General features: G+C 34.9%; 1 protein-coding gene across 8 annotated transcripts in view; it reads right to left on the bottom strand.

The window, feature by feature from the left end:
* The window catches only part of AFG2A (AFG2 AAA ATPase homolog A), a 409,783-nt gene that overhangs the window by 296,413 nt on the left and 97,058 nt on the right, over window positions 1-16,312 (bottom strand). The window lies entirely within an intron of this gene.

The raw sequence follows: 16,312 nt of genomic DNA, 5'->3' as shown, positions 1-16,312 counted from the left end.
GCTGGTCTCAAACTCCTGACCTCAGGTCACCCAACCATCTCAGCCCCGCAAAGTGCTGGGATTACAGGTGTGAACCACCTTGCCTGGCCAAAACAGGATATTTATATAGTCCCAAAATAACTTCCCACTAAATATTAACTTAACAGGAAAAAGAGTAATTTTACAATGAAGAAGCCTGGCTGACACCACCATAATCAAAGTTAACATCACTAGAAATATGACAAGTTAAAATCAAGTGTCACCTGACAGAATGCAATGAGAAGAACGCAGCATTCTTTCTAAGAATAACCTAAATCTAATAATGAGGGAATGTCATGCAAATCTCAATTTAAAGATATTTCTCACAATAACTACCCTGTAATCTACAAAAATGTCAAGGTCACTAAGAAGACTGAAGGAACTGTTCCCACCTGAAGAAATCTTCACGGATGTGACAAATAAATGCAACACATGATTCTGGACTAACTTATTTTGTCATAAAGGAAATTATTGGGACCCCTGACAAAACTTGAGTGACAATAATAATGCTCATTTCTAATTTTATGGTTACACTGTGGTTATGTAAGAGAATTTGCTTTTTGTAGAAATACGCACTGAAGTATTCAGCTGTGATGGGGCATAGAGCACCAACTAAATTCAAATGGTTGAAGAAAAAAATGTGACTGTTCTTGCAAATTTTCTGTAAAGTTTAGAAATCTTAAAGAAATAGAAGAAACAAAAACTTGATCCAAATATAAAAACAATGGAGAAAAAAAGGTTCAATACAAATAGATACAGAAATAAAAGATGTGATAAAATTGGCAAAGAAGATCTTAAAAACAGATATTGTAAATATTTTCAAAAATTTTCAGGAAAAAACTATGCAGTTATTGACCTGGCCAAAAGAAATTTTTAAAAAAAGAAAAAGATGAAAAAGAATTTTAAGGAAAACATAAAAACTATGAGGAAAAGATAGAAAACATAAAAAGAACCAAATGAAGCTTCTACAGCTAAAAGATATAATATTGGAAATTTAAAGTGCACTAAATAAGCTTACAAGCTGAAGAAAAAAATCAGTAAGTTTGGAGACAGAACAACCATTCAAAGTAAGCATAGAAACAAAAAAGATTGACAAAAAAAAAAAAAAAAAAAAAAGATAAGATCCTCAGAGACACAGGTCCCTTAATAACAACAATATTAAGAGGTTTAATATATGAGGGGTCTTCAAAAAGTTCATGTAAAAGATGTATTATTTTAAAAATCATGCACGGATTTCAGTTATTTTTGCACCAAAATAAATTCATACTAACTTGTTAAAACATGTCTGAACAGAGTCTAGTTTGAGGCACTAAGGGTAAGATACCAGTTTGAAAAGTTTCTGTCAGAGCCACATGAATTCTGTTAAAATTGAAGCAAGAAGAAGCAAATTTATGGTGAAGCTTGGATAGAAAAATGGTAAAACTATTGATGCTTTATGAAAAGTTCATGAGACAATGCCCTAATGAGATAGCAGTTTACAAATGGATAACTGAAAGAACAAGACTATGTTGAAGATGAAGCCCCCAGCAGCTGACCTTCCACATCAGTTTGCAAGGAAAAAACTCATCTTGTTTGTTCCCTAATTGAAGAAGATAAATGATTAACAGCACAAACAATAGCCACCACCAGAGCCACCACAATTGGTTCAGGTTAAACAATTCTGACTGAAAAATTAAAGTGGTGCAAACTTTCCACATGATTAGGGCCAAAATCCTTATGCCCAGATCAGCTGCATACAAGGGCAGAGCTTTCAATCAAAACTGTAAACAAGTGGGATCAAGATTTTGACGTACTGCTTCAAAGAATTGTAACAGGAAATGAAACACAGCTCTACAGATCTTGAAGACAAAGCACAAACAAAGCAATAGCTACCAAGAGATAGAAGTAGTCCAGTCAAAGCAAACATGGACTGGTCAAGAGCAAAGGTCATGGCAACAGTTTTTTTTGGATGCTCAAGATATTTTGCCTGTTGACTTTCCAAAGAATAATAATATCTGCTGACTGCAAGTGTTTTGAGAAAGTGAGCAAAAGCTTTAGCACAAAAATGCCCAGGAAAGCTTCACCAGAGTCCTCCTTTACCACAATGCTTATGCTTATTTGTCTCATCAAACAAGGGCAATTTTGCAGGAATTTCAATGGGACATCATTAGGCATTTATCTTACAGTCCTGATTTAGCAACTTCTGACTTCTTTTTGTTTCTTAATCTTTAAAAATTTTTAAAGGGCACCCATTTTTATTCAGTTACTAATGTAAAAAATATAACACTGATATGATTAATTTCCCAGGACAGTTAGTTCTTTAGGGATAGACTAAATGGCTGGTATCATCACTTACAAAAGTATCTTGAACTTGATGGACCTTATGTTGAGAAATAAAGTTTATATTTTTTATCTTTTAATTCCATTTTTCCATGAACTTTTTGAAGTCCCCTCATATATACAATTGAAAAGTCAGAAAAAAAAAAAGTGGAAGAAGATGACAAAAACATAGGCAAATTTGATTCTTAAAAATATTAACCATATCCAAAATAGCTCAGTGAAATCCAAGTAAGGAAACTACATCAAGATGCATCACTATCAAATTACTAAAAACTGATAATAAAGAGAAAGTCTTAAGAGAAATGAGAATATAAGAACACATTATATACCTGTAAGAAAAGAATTACTGCTGACTTCTTATCAGAAATAATTTAAGCCAAGTGACAATGGAGGACAAGTGCTGCAAGAAAAAACCTGTCAAGCTAGAATGGCATATCCTTAAAAATGAAAGGTGAGGACAAGATATTATCAGACAAATAGAAGCTGAGAGGATATGTCACTCTGTCAAGCTAGAATGGCATATCCTTAAAAATGAAAGGTGAGGACAAGATATTATCAGACAAATAGAAGCTGAGAGGATATGTCACTAGTAGATCTCCACTACAAGAAATATTAAAAGAAGTTCTAAAGCTTGATGGGAATTTATATCAAATGTAAACCTAGATCTATACAAAGAAATGAAGAGGGTTAGAAATGGCAAATATGTGAATAAATATAGAATAGCTCTTTTTTCAATTAATTTCTTTAAGAGGTAACTGACTGAAAGTTTTAACTCTACAATATAAAGTTTATTTTGTATTTAGAGGTAAAATACAGAATACAGCACAAGAAAACAAAAGTATATTGATGTAAGAACTTAAACTATAAATAAAGTGGTGCAGTGTTATTTGAAGACAGAATGTAAGTATGTATAGTATAGGTGCTTGAGCAAGTATTTTTTTAAGTAAAATAAAGAGGCTTAGCTATTAAGATAATAGAGGAGATAATATACGATATCAAAATGCACTGAATGCAAAAGAAAAGAGAAAAGGGGGGAAAAGAACAGAAATGGCAAACAGACAAAAATTATGGACATCAACAAATCTTTCAAGTTGGAAACATGCCTGATGAAAACGAGACCATCTTTAATACTGTTTTTGTGTGGTGCTGCTATGGACCAAATTTGTCCCTCCCAAATTCATATGCTGAAATCCTAATCCACAATGTGATATTAGAAGACAAGGCCCTTAGGAAGTAATTAGTTCATGAGGGTGGAGCCCTCATGAATGAGATTAGTGTCCTTATAAGAAGAGACAGGAGAGCTTGATGTCTCTCTCTCTCTCTCTCTGTCTCTGCTTTCCACTATGTGAGGCTATGTCAAGATGACCACCTGAAAGCCAGGCAGCAAACCCTAAGAAGACACCACATCTGCCAGCACTTTGATCCTGGACTTCCCAGCCTCCAGGACTGTGAGAAATAGATTTCTGTTGTTTAAACCACCCAGTCTATGGTATTTTGTTACAGCAGCCTGAAGTAAGACAATTACCTTCACAATGCTGCTTCAAAAATATTGAAATATGATAATATGGTAACAGATGAGTAGGTTAGAAGATATGAGAATCAGGGTAGAAAAGTTAAGAGCAAAAATAAGAAAGGGATAGGAAGAACATCTCAAAGTACAGACTGACAGAATCCAGCTTCACCAAGGACACTGCCATCCATCAAATTCAATTAAGATGAGAAAGATATCTAATAGCATAAACACAGGAATCCTTAAGTAATGACAGAAGTAGTTTTATCTTTCTGCCTGTTTTTTTTCTATTAACCCAAGATGATTAATCTTTTTGAAAAACTGTTTCAGGCTGGGTGCAGTGGCTCACGCCTGTAATCCCAGCACTTTGGGAGGCTGAGGTGGGCAGATCACCTAAGGTCAGGAGTTCAAGACCAACCTGACCAACATGGAGAAACCACATCTCTACTAAAAATACAAAATTAGCTGGGAATGGTAGCACATGCCTGTAATCCAAGCTTGGGAGACTCAGGCAGGAGAATCGCTTGAACCTGGGAGGCAGCAGTTGCTGTGAGCCGAGATCACGCCATTGCACTCCAGCCTAGACAACAAGAGCGAAACTCCGTCTCAAAAAAACAACAAAAACAAACAAACAGAAAAGCCCCAAAAAACTGTTTCACAGTAATAGATTATACGTAGTCTAAAAATCAATATTTGAGGCTAATTAGGAGACAGATATATGAAAAGAGTAATCACAGGCCGGGCGTGGTGGCTCACACCTGTAATCCCAGCACTTTGGGAGTCCGAGGCAAGACTCCGTCTCAAAAAAAAAAAATAATAATAAATAAAAAATCATAAAAAAGAAGAGTAATAATTAAAAATATTATCTATCATTTAAGACAGATATCGTTACATCACTGAAATCTACAAACCACAGAATACACAAATAAACAAAGTGATTATGTATTCATAAGTAAACAAGGATTTGCTTGGCACAGTGTTTTGGATGAGTAATTATTTATAATTAGTATATCAATTATTTGTACATTGGTACTTAAACTGTAAGCAATCATGTTTCCACAATAAAATTATTGTTAAGCTTAAGATACTAGAGAGTGATTTCATGATTACAATTTAATCACCAATACTTCCATTATCTCAATTTTTTAAATAATGCAACTACCAAACAGATTTAACTTAAAAAAAGACAAACAATGAAACATTAATTATGCTGAGGCAAAATGTTCTCATACTTCTAAGGATTTTGAAGAAAAAGAAACAACTTAATACCAAATCAATTTTACAAGCTTATTTTTAGATACAGGTTAGACTATGTAACAGCGACACAATGTTTACACCCACAGCCGTCACTGAGGTAAATAAACTTGAAGGCAGTTTTCCACGTACTGTAGGATCTAAAAAGACAAAATATAAAGAGCCAGAAAGTAAATATTTTGGGCTGTATATGCCACATAAAGTCTTATCACATATTCTTGTTAATGTCCCTTTAAAAATGAAAAATTCATTCTTAGCTAGGGAGCTGGACCAAAATAAACTGCAGGCCAGATTATGTCTAAAGACTGTGACCTCTGATGTAGATTAATCTCATATAATTTGAAAGAGTTCACTTTTGTCTGTAAGATCAAAAGTCATCAAAAATGTCAATGACATAATTGCTAAGGAGTGAACAACCTTCAAAATATTTTAAAAATTGATTAATACAAATTAAGCAAAAAAAAATTGACACACAAAAAAAGCAATTTCAAACTATCTAGTAATGTTGAAGCATACATGTCCAATAACAATAACAACTTCTTCTAGGTATGTACACCCTAGAGAAACTCTTACCAATATACAAAAGAAAATGAATATTACTGAGCACTGTTTATAACAACAATAAAAATAAAAGCTGGAAGTGTCTTAAAAATTCATTAATATAAAAATGAGTAAATAAATTGTTGTGTCCTCATAAAATGGAATACTAGGCTGTCAGTGTGTGAATGAAGGGCTAGTCAAAGAAATAAGTTAAGAGGTAGGGAAACCAGCAAGGGATCTGTTATACAGCCAAAATGCACTGCCTCAAACATTTATAACCAAGAATGAACGTTCTTAATGTTTTGACAACATGTTTAAAAGTTATGTAACACTTGTAATTTTTCCCACTGATTAAGATCATTCTGCATAATTTCACCTTGCACAATCATTTTTACAGCCCTATACTACAGCCCTATACTTGCTTTGTACTAGAGTGCAAAGCAAGAAATGCCTGTAGCATAGGGCTATAAAAACGACTGTAGTACAAAGCAAGAAATGCCTATTCATAACATAATATAAAGTCAAATAAAACTAGTACTTTTCATTTACATGTGGTAAATTAAGTTTTACACAAAGGGGACTGTGGACAAGGAATTAAGAAAGTGAACACTAAAACAAGGATCAGGGCCCACCCAATAAAGCAAGCTTTAGATAAACAGCAGAGTGTGTTTTTGTTGAGGGGTCACGGGTGGTAAGAAATTTTTATGCAGATTTTATTCAGTTTAGAGCAACTACCTAGGCAAACTGTGGTCTGACAATAATCAGAAAGGAAATTGCTGGGGTCACCGTTTTTATTGCAATTACCATCATGCCAACTCTATATTATTGCTGTTGTTCTTACAGCAATTGTCTGCAAAAGTCAAGGATATGGCATAAAATAATAATCCAGTGAAGAGATTTCTTTATTCAGGCAATATAACTCAATGTATATATACTGCTTTTTAATTATCTGGCTTAACTGAAGGAAAGGGATCAGAGAACCTGGAAAAATGGTCATTGTTCTCTGTAGATGATGAAGATAACCTAGGCATTAATGTTAGAAAGTACAAGATTATGGTCATTTCATGATTTTTTTTCTCTGCTAAGTACAATGTCAATATCTCAGTATCAATAGAAAGATTAATATGGTTTATTAATAAATATCCAACATACAGGTAAACATTCTTGATATTTTGTTTGAAAATGTGAAAATATAGTATAAAGCCTCAACCAATTGAAGGGTCACTCCACTGCCACAGAAAGGTGGACTACAGGACCTGTAGATACGAATGAAACAATGCTTTTTCCTCCAAAACAAAACAAAACAGAAAGAAAAAAAATTAAGACATTTGAAACTCTAACTTGAAAATCTGGCACTGTGAAGAAAATATGCATTGGAATAATTCAAGTCAAGTGTTACTAATAAGGCATAACGAAAAGACTGCAGGGTCCCTAGAAAATATGACTTTGTACAGAACTGTGTACTGATGAATCTTACCTAGATGGCCTGCAAAATGCAACCCAAGTAGCTGAACTCGTATGTTGCGTTGGTCTCGAGTTTTATGAGAAGTCACAGCAATTTCATTACCAAGGGAGGTTATTTTAAGCTTGAAGTTTAAGTTGCCAAAAATCACTGTATTTTGGTACAAAGAGTTTAAAAGTCTATATTCAGTTTCAAAGATAAATATTACACTTTACTACTAACAGAAAACTTAAGGAATCATAAGCTGTGATGCCATACTTTTTGCTCCATTTGAGGTCAAACATACATCGATTTCTTAAAAATGGAAGAGAGTAGCAATCAGCATGTACTAATTTTGTGGAATCTTTCTACATGCTTACTATGTCTTATCCCTTTTACTACTCGCAACAGTCTTCTGAGTTGTATACTGTTACTACAATTTTACAGAAAAAAATATTAAGTGCGAAGAGGTGAAGTAATTTGTCCAAAGTCACACAGCTGAGCAAATGGCAGAACTGGGATACAAGTCTTTTAACTATTTCACTTGACAGTTAGAGAAACTGCCCCAAATATTTGGCCACCATTGGCACAAAAGATATGCAACAGATTAAAGTAAAAGTACTGTGACCTACTCATAGAATGTTATTAGCAGAAGGGCTTTAGGAGTCACTTAGTCTAACCTAATCACCTAAAGCTGAGGCAAAGTACAAAGAGGCTGAGTAATACGCCAAAAGTCCTAGAGCTAGTTAAATGGCAGAAATGATAAGAATGCAGAATTGTGGTTTCCAAACCAGCACTCTAAGAATTATGATGTCCTGTTCTCTCTAAGTCCTTAAAAGAGAAATGAAATGTCCCGTTAAGATTTTAGATGAAAGTTAATTTGGGGCTAGACAAAGCTGGCTGCTAAAAATAATTTTTTAAATTTAAAACACAAGATTTTACACAGTACCAGCAATTCAAATTCAAATGTATTTCTGGTGAGCAGATAGAGTGGCAAAGGTGAAGTTTAATTCTTTCTTAATAGATGGTAGCATAGGCTAATTTGAAAATAAGAATTTTATTAGTACCCATTATAAACAAGAGACCATTTATATCTAACTACAAAGTTTAGGTATATATAGTATAGTCTGAGTCCCATATTTGCTCACAAGTTATGTTACTTTTAAAAATGTATGTTAGTCTTGCCACATATTTTACCTCCTAGATAGCATGTGCTTTACTGATAAGAATGATCAAGAAAAACTGCCATAAATAAGTACCACTAATTGAGTTATTTTTAATAGCATTATTTTTAACATTCCATGGCCAATATTTCAAGTATCCAAGTTTACAAAATAACAAAAATATCATAAACACATGTGAAAATATTTGTCCAGCTGTTCTATTAATCTAGTGAGAAGTAAACCTGACTTATCTTTTTTACTATGCTTCATTATTTTACACCATATCAGTCACAAACTCGAGTATAACATTTACACCTCATGTTCTTACAATTTTGCCCCTTTAATCACTACTGGGTTTTTTTCAGTCCTCCCAAGGGCTTTTTAAATGTGTCTGACACCTGCCTGGTGCTTTTAGCTATTACAATTCAAATTAAGTTTTTATAAGTTCTAAAGTGTCTGGGGAAGGCAAGTTAACCTAAGTGTTAACTATGGTTAAATGTTATGGAATATGCTCATAAAAATCCAGACTCACATAAGATAGAATTACATATATGTAATGTGAGTAAAGGAACTTGAAAATTAATAAAAAGTACAGTATCAGCACATACAGAAGGCCATTCTGGGAAAGCACTTCAAAGAGTTTGAAAATAGGTTTTAATTACTAGGCAAGAATGCTGTGGGCAAGTAAAAACCCTGAAATGCAAGAGGGGCTGGCAGGGAAGAGAACAGAATTTGAGCTGTTCCTCTCAAAAAGTGTAATACAATCCTTCCCCAAATTCATTCATTCTATTCGGGAAAAAGAAAAATGACAATTTCTTCAGAACTTACATTGCAGGGACCATGCTGGCTACAATTAGGCAAGTTGTAAAATGTGCATTTACACATATATACATGCCCATGAAATCCCCTTCTGCTATTAATGACTACTTTTGTCACTCTTAGTCTCCTTTACTGACTTCTCTGCAGAATCTCAAACACTGATTTCCAATTTCCACATTTTCATCTCCATTTCCATATTTTCATCTCTCAAAATAATCATCCTCTTGAGCTACAAATCCATATATTTGTAGCTCAAATATATTCAACATATTCAACATTTTGTCCCAAAGGCATTTCAAACTCAACAGTGGTATTTTCTCTCTCACCTCCAACCTGTTTCTCCTCTTCTCTCTGGAGTTAGGATACTTCCATCTGCCAGTCATTGACAGTAAAAATTTTTATCACCTTTGACTTCTTTTCTTTCTCATTTCTCACATACAATCAACAACCAAGAGCTGCAGATCCTATATGTTACCTGTTTCTTCATATTAGTTGTTGAGTCAAATATCTCTCCCACTAAATAATGAGTTGATACATAACGAGGAGCCCATCTAATATATCTTTGTTTACTATGCACAGTGCCTGACACACAGAAGGTGTTATTTTTGCTATTCCAATTGTAAAACTTTTACAAATATTTTTAAAAGTATTACAGACATGACATTGTAATATTTATTTCATCTCCAAATTTCATTCAAAAAGGAATTGAGATGGAAAGAAAAAACTAGTCTCTCTACATCAGCTAATTTATCCATGAATAAAAAATGAAACCCAACAATAAAATGTGCTTATTTTTAAACTTCTTATAAGTCTAAAATTATCCTTCTTTTTCTAAATCTCTCTAGGTCTTCTTAGATTCCAAATGCTAAAGGTTTTGTTATAGTTCTTATTGTCATTTTCTGCTTTTAGATAAATGTTATTTATGGAATATTTTCACATCAAGACATCTTTTTTTATATATCAGCTTTATCAACTGATAAAAGCCCAACTCAAAAAAATTAACATATATATAGTCTTAACATATGATGCCACAACTTTAACATAGTATACTGTATAAATAATGACAAATTTAAGTAAATCTGATCTAACTTCTTCATAACCTTGTAAAACTGACAATGGCACAATAACTATTCCACTTGTCCCAAGAATAACAGGTTACTATTAGTTATTCCCTAATAGTCATTCAAACAGGGATAAAACTAAGTATATGTCTTTGTTTAATATTGATGTTAATACCTGCCGATTTAAGCAAATAAGGCACATAATACAACACTATTTGCTGAAGTCAAGGGAATTTTTAAAGTTAAAACAAAACAAAACTCTAAAGGAAATTAAATAGAAACTCAAAAGGTTTCAGACTCTAGATAAGCCCGAACAGTAATAAACCTATAGAAGGAGAATACAGAGTTAGGATCCACAAAAGGCATGAAATGACACAGTTCCTGGTGAGACTAAACTGGAAGCTACACCCAGTTGGTTAAAGAAAAAATAACCAAAACACTAAGAGAAAGAGTTCTTTATAGTGTTGGGGTCTGGGTTTGGGGCCAGAACTAACACACACCTTTATAGGCTTCAACTGAGAAGTGCAGTGAAACAGGCAAGTTCAGGGCAGCCCCAAACCCAGGTTCCCCAGCCAAGTTCCTCTCAGGGCTTTTCCCAGTAACTTTCCACTATCATTATGCGCAGGGGGACTATGAATAGGAGAGGTCATCAAAGCCCTCACCCATGAAATCCACAATCTTCTTCATGACTCTTCTTTGCCTTACTCCACGCATCCTGTTCACTGCAGTACAAAACTCAGAGTTAGCCTTTTAAACTTCAATTACTTCATCTACAATATGCCCAGATCTATTATACTGACCTCAAAATTTATTTAAATATATTTTATTTTTTAGCAAAGTTTAAGATTTACAGAAGAATTGAGCAGATAGTACAAACAGCTCCCATATGCCCACCCACCCATGTACACTGTTCCCCTTATTATTACTATCTCATATTAGCATGGTATATTTGTTACAATCAGTGAACCCAGACTGAGATATTATTATTAAACTAAAGACCATAGTTATTCAGATTTCCTTAGTTTTTCCCTAATGTCCTTTTTTTTTTTTTCATTCCAGCATCCTACACAGGATATTGTAACATTACATTTAGCTATCACGTTTCCTTGGGTACTGTCTTGGTGGTGACAGTTTCTCAAACTTTCCTTGTTTTTGATAACCTTCACAGTTTTGAGGAGTACTAGTCAGTGATTTTACAGAATGTCTTTTAACGTGGGTTTGCCTAAAATTTTTCTCATGGTTGGACAGCGGTTATGAGCACTCAGGAGTAAGACAACAGAAGTAAAGTGCTATTCTCACCACATCATTCAAGGGTATATATAGTCATTCCTCAGTATCCACGGGAACTGGTTCCAGGACCGCTGTGGATACCAAAATGCACACATACTCAAGTCCCGTAGTCAGCCTGTGGAACCTAAGGACACATAGTTAGCCCTCCTTATTTGGGAGTTTCCATATACCACAAATATTATATTTTCAATCTGTGTTTGGTTGTGGGACCTACCAATAAGGAAGGGCAACTATATTGAAAAAAAAATGTATTGAAAGAAATGTGTTGTTCAAAGCGTCAACTGTACTGTCAACATGACTTATCACTGAAGATATTAACCTTGATCATCTGGCTGTGGCACGGCTTGTCAGGTTTCACCATTGTACAGTAGCTCTTCCCCTCCTCTCTTTCCATATTAAATTCTTTAGAAAGAAGCCCACACTCAAGGAGTGGGGAGTTACGCCCCCCCAAAACTTTTTCACTTGCCTTTTTAAGCATAATGCTCCCCAAAGCTTATAATATACAAATGTTATACTTTTCTGGATGAAAAAAAATGAGACTCACGGAACTTGCTTAAGGCTGCAAAACTAAAAAGTGCTAAGGTTAGGAAGTAAATCCAAGCTATGTGAATCCCAGCTTAGTGTTCTTTTTATCGTGACGTACTCAATATCAAGGGCACAAATTATATACTAACAGGTAAATTTTAAGCTCCCCATTATCCCACCATCAGTCTTTTTCCAGGCACTTCTATTTCATTGAACAGTTTCCTGTATCTTTGGCCGTGATTAACCTTTCCTATTGACTTTTACTCCTAGACCAAAGCCATGTTATTTTTCTGTTTTCTTTGTCCTAGAGAAACAAAATTATTTTTCAAACCAGTTCCCAGAAACATCTTTCCACTTCTCTGAACCTACCCTACAGAAACTTCTTAAACTACCTTCCCTGGTAACTTTGTGTAATTAATGAAAGAAGCCATTGGACACTAGTTTTATTTAAAAAAAAAAAAAAAAAAGGAAAATGGAAGAGCATATAATACAGTGGTTAAGCGCTCAGACTCTTGAGTCAGAAAGTTCTGAGACTAAATTTCAGTGCCATCACCACCACTTAGAGCTTGGAAAAGTCACTTAACCTTCTTAAAATCATTATCCTTATTTGTAATCTTAAAGCATTCTGTAATTAAAAGAGCCATGCAGTTTTCCATGCAAAAATTAAAAAACAGAAGCCTAAAAGATGAATTTGGAATTTTTAAATTTCAGATTATCTTGTATCTTTGATAAGAGAATATTAATATATCTAGTTAAATGACGAATAGTAATTACAGATGCTCCTTGATTTACAATGGGGTTATGTCCTGATAAACTCATCAAAAATTGAAAATATCCTAAGTCATAAAGCATCGAATACACCTAACCTACTGAACATCCTATTTTAGATTAGCCCACCTTAAACATGCTCAGAATGCTTACACTGGCCTACAGTTGGACAAAATGATGTGGCAACACAGTACATTCTAGAATGTTGGCTGTGTACACTCATGATCACATGGCTGACCGGGAGCTGTGGCTCACTGTTACTGCCCAGCATCATGAGGGAGTACTGTACTGCATATCACTAGCTCAGTAAAAGATTAAAATTTGGGCCGGGCACGGTGGCTCATGCCTGTAATCCCAGCACTTTGGGAGGCCAAGGCGGGTGGATCACAGGGTCGGGAGTCTGAGACCAGCCTGGCCTACATGGTGAAACCCCGTCTCTACTAAAAATACAAAAATTAGTCGGGCATAGTGGTGGATGCCTGTAACCCCAGATACTTGGGAGGCTGAGGCAGAGAATTGCTTGAACCCGGGAGGCAGAGGTTGCAGTGAGCCGAGATCGCGCCACTGCATTCCAGCCTGGGCGACAGAGTGAGACTTCGTCTCAGGAAAGAAAAAAAAAAGATTAAAATTCGAAGTATAATTTCCACAGAGTGCATATCACTTTCACACCATTGTAAAGTCAAAAACTTAAGTAAATCCATCTTAAATTGGGGAGCACCTGTACTCTGAATTGTGCACTACTTTGAATAAACCACAGGTTTTTCTGGAAATGAAATCTATTTTATACAAGTCCTCTCTGAGACAAGTATAGAGAAGAAAATTTCCCAAAAAGTCAAGGGTATACTAAGCTCATTACATTCCTGTATTCACCAGAATAATTATTTGCTGAAAATCCCTGTCAGAGACCTAACCACATTTCTTGCAGAATTAGTGACAGTTCTTCATATGGCAAAGCAATGCAGCTATCCCAGGGAAATAAATCTATTGTAGCACTCCAGACAAAAGCAAGAGAGAAGCAGAAAGGAAATTTCAACTGGAAAGTATTTTACGTAACTGGCCCAGATAACAAACTAAACTTACACAACATGTCAAATGTCACAATCTACACAAAAACACATATATATGCCAGACGGCATTAAGAGCCCACACAAGCCAAGGTGAAGTCTCCACCCTGAGTACAGTAAATATCTTTTAATCCCTGTTCAGAAAAGATGCATAGAGGAAGCTAAAAGGTTCTTTCATAAACTTAGAGGAAGAAGTGTAAGTCTATCAAAATATCTTGAAGATTAAAAGTAGTAACTACCATTGTGAAAAGTGATAGGGAGTTTTTCCTTTCAATCTGTTTAAAATACTTGTGTCTCCTAACTGGCTAGAGAATTCTAGTGTATGTCTACTTTTTCTGATCACTTTCAAAATGTGTAAGATTTGTTATTTCAAAATTTCAAACTAACTTTTAACGCTTAAATCTTGTAGAAAACAAATATATAGGTTGAAACCAAACATGTAGGTTGAACAAAAGTTGCCAAGTTTTTTAAACAGGAAGTTAAAATGAAAGAGAACAGGACCAGGTGCAGTGACTCATGCCTGTAATCCTAGCACTTTGGGAGGGTGAGGCGGGCAAATTGCCTGAGCTCAGGAGTTCGAGACCAGCCTGGGCAACATGGTGAAACCCCGTCTCTACTAAAAATATAAAAAAATAGCCGGGCATTGGGGTGCATGCCTGTTATCCCAGCTACTCGGGAGGCTGAGGCACAAGAATCTCTTGAACCCGGGAGGTGGGGACTGCGGTGAGCTGAGGTCGTGCCACTGCACTCCAGCCTGGGCGATAGAACAAGACTCTGTCTCAAAAAAAAAGAGAACAGAAGTATGAATTCCCAACTTCTTTGGCTCCATTTTCTCATACATAAGCTGTATGGTATTGCTACTTTAAAACTTTCCTCACAAACACTGAATAGATGAAAATAAAAGGACTAATGAAAATGCCAGTAGAAGGCAAATTATTTTCATATTCCCAACTTTGTATTTAAAAAAATTTTAAACCTATAGGAGAGTTGAACGAATAGTACATGTTGAGTATCCCTAAATCTAAAAATCCAAAATGTTCCAAAATTCAAAACGTTTTGAGCTCCAACATGACACTCAAAGAAAATGCCCACTTTAGCATTTTAGATTTCAAATTTTCAGATTAGGGATGCTCAACTGGGAAGTATAATGCAAATATTTCAAAATGCAAAAAAATTCAAAATCTAAACACTTCAGGTCCAAAGCATTTTGATAAGGAAATATTCAATTTGAAAAATAAAAACCCATCATTCATTAAGTATATCCTCCATACAGATTCAAAAATTGAATAATGTTGTTGAACTACACTAAATTCTAAACTGAATAAAAATCCACACTAAATCAAAATTAGTAACTAGGACATGTAATAATCTTTGAGTTATGAACTCAACTGATTAAGATAATTTGTTAACATCATGTGGCTTTTCTGTCTGTGACCTAAAAATCTAATGAAAAGGCTCAAATAAATGAATGTGTGCCTGGTTAAACCTTTCAAAGAATCATTTACAATTTCCTCATAGTGAAAAAAAGACTAAAAATGAAATTGTCTAAGGTTATGAAATGTTTATGTTCAAAAAAGATAATAAATATATTTCTAAGTAATTCTAGGATAGTCCAGAAAGCAATCTTAGTAGTATCTAAAAGTATTACCTTGGATCACAAAAAAAGTAAGATACTAGTTTGTAAGAAAATAAGTGTGCTCTTAAGAGTTAAGTCGACAACTTATCTGATGAGGACTTGGCTCACAGGTTCTCAAATAAGTTTTAGATTTCCAGTAGACAAGAAAAATTCTAATACTATGAATATACAATTGTAGAATATACAAGGTAAGAACAGAAAAAATGGAGATGAGAGTAAAAAGACTAGAAAATGCCAGTAAACACAGCCATCCCCATTACCACATGATAAAAGGACAAGGACCAAGGAGAAATCAAGATGTCCTGGGAAATTTCAAAATCACTCATTACTTCAACCCTTAAAACCACAACCTTTGCTGTGTGCAGCAGCTCACTCCTATAATCCCAGCACTTTGGGAGGGTAAGGTGGGAGGGCTGCTTGAGGCCAGGAGTTTGAGATCAGCCTGGGCAACACAGTGAGATCCTGTCTCTATAAAAATGTTAAAAAGTTAGCTGGTGTGATGGCTCACACCTGTAGTCCTAGCTGCTCAGGAGGCTGAGGCAGAAGGATAGCTTGAGCCCAGGAATTTGAGGTTACAGTGAGCTATAATCACACCACTATACTTCAGCCTGGGCCACAGAGTGAGACCATGTCTCAAAAAAATAACAAATAAACCTGAAACCTTTAAAACTGTAGTTGTGATTCCCCATAAGTGGTCATGCTGTAAATGGTCTCCTCCCCCATCTTTACTCTCCAATATCTTCCAGAAAATAAAAAATATGTTGAAGATACTGACTCTTAAAGAACAAACAGCTTAATCACACCTAAGTATCATTCTACATAAATCTTAAGTAAAGCCAAAAGTTGACAAACTACTTTGAAGTTTTATGCTTTCAAACTGCCAATGATTTCAATGTTCTAAGAC

The sequence above is a fragment of the Pongo abelii genome, chromosome 3 (assembly GCF_028885655.2).
Source record: "Pongo abelii isolate AG06213 chromosome 3, NHGRI_mPonAbe1-v2.0_pri, whole genome shotgun sequence".
Lineage (NCBI taxonomy): Eukaryota > Metazoa > Chordata > Mammalia > Primates > Hominidae > Pongo > Pongo abelii.
This window is presented reverse-complemented; position numbering and strand designations above follow the sequence as displayed.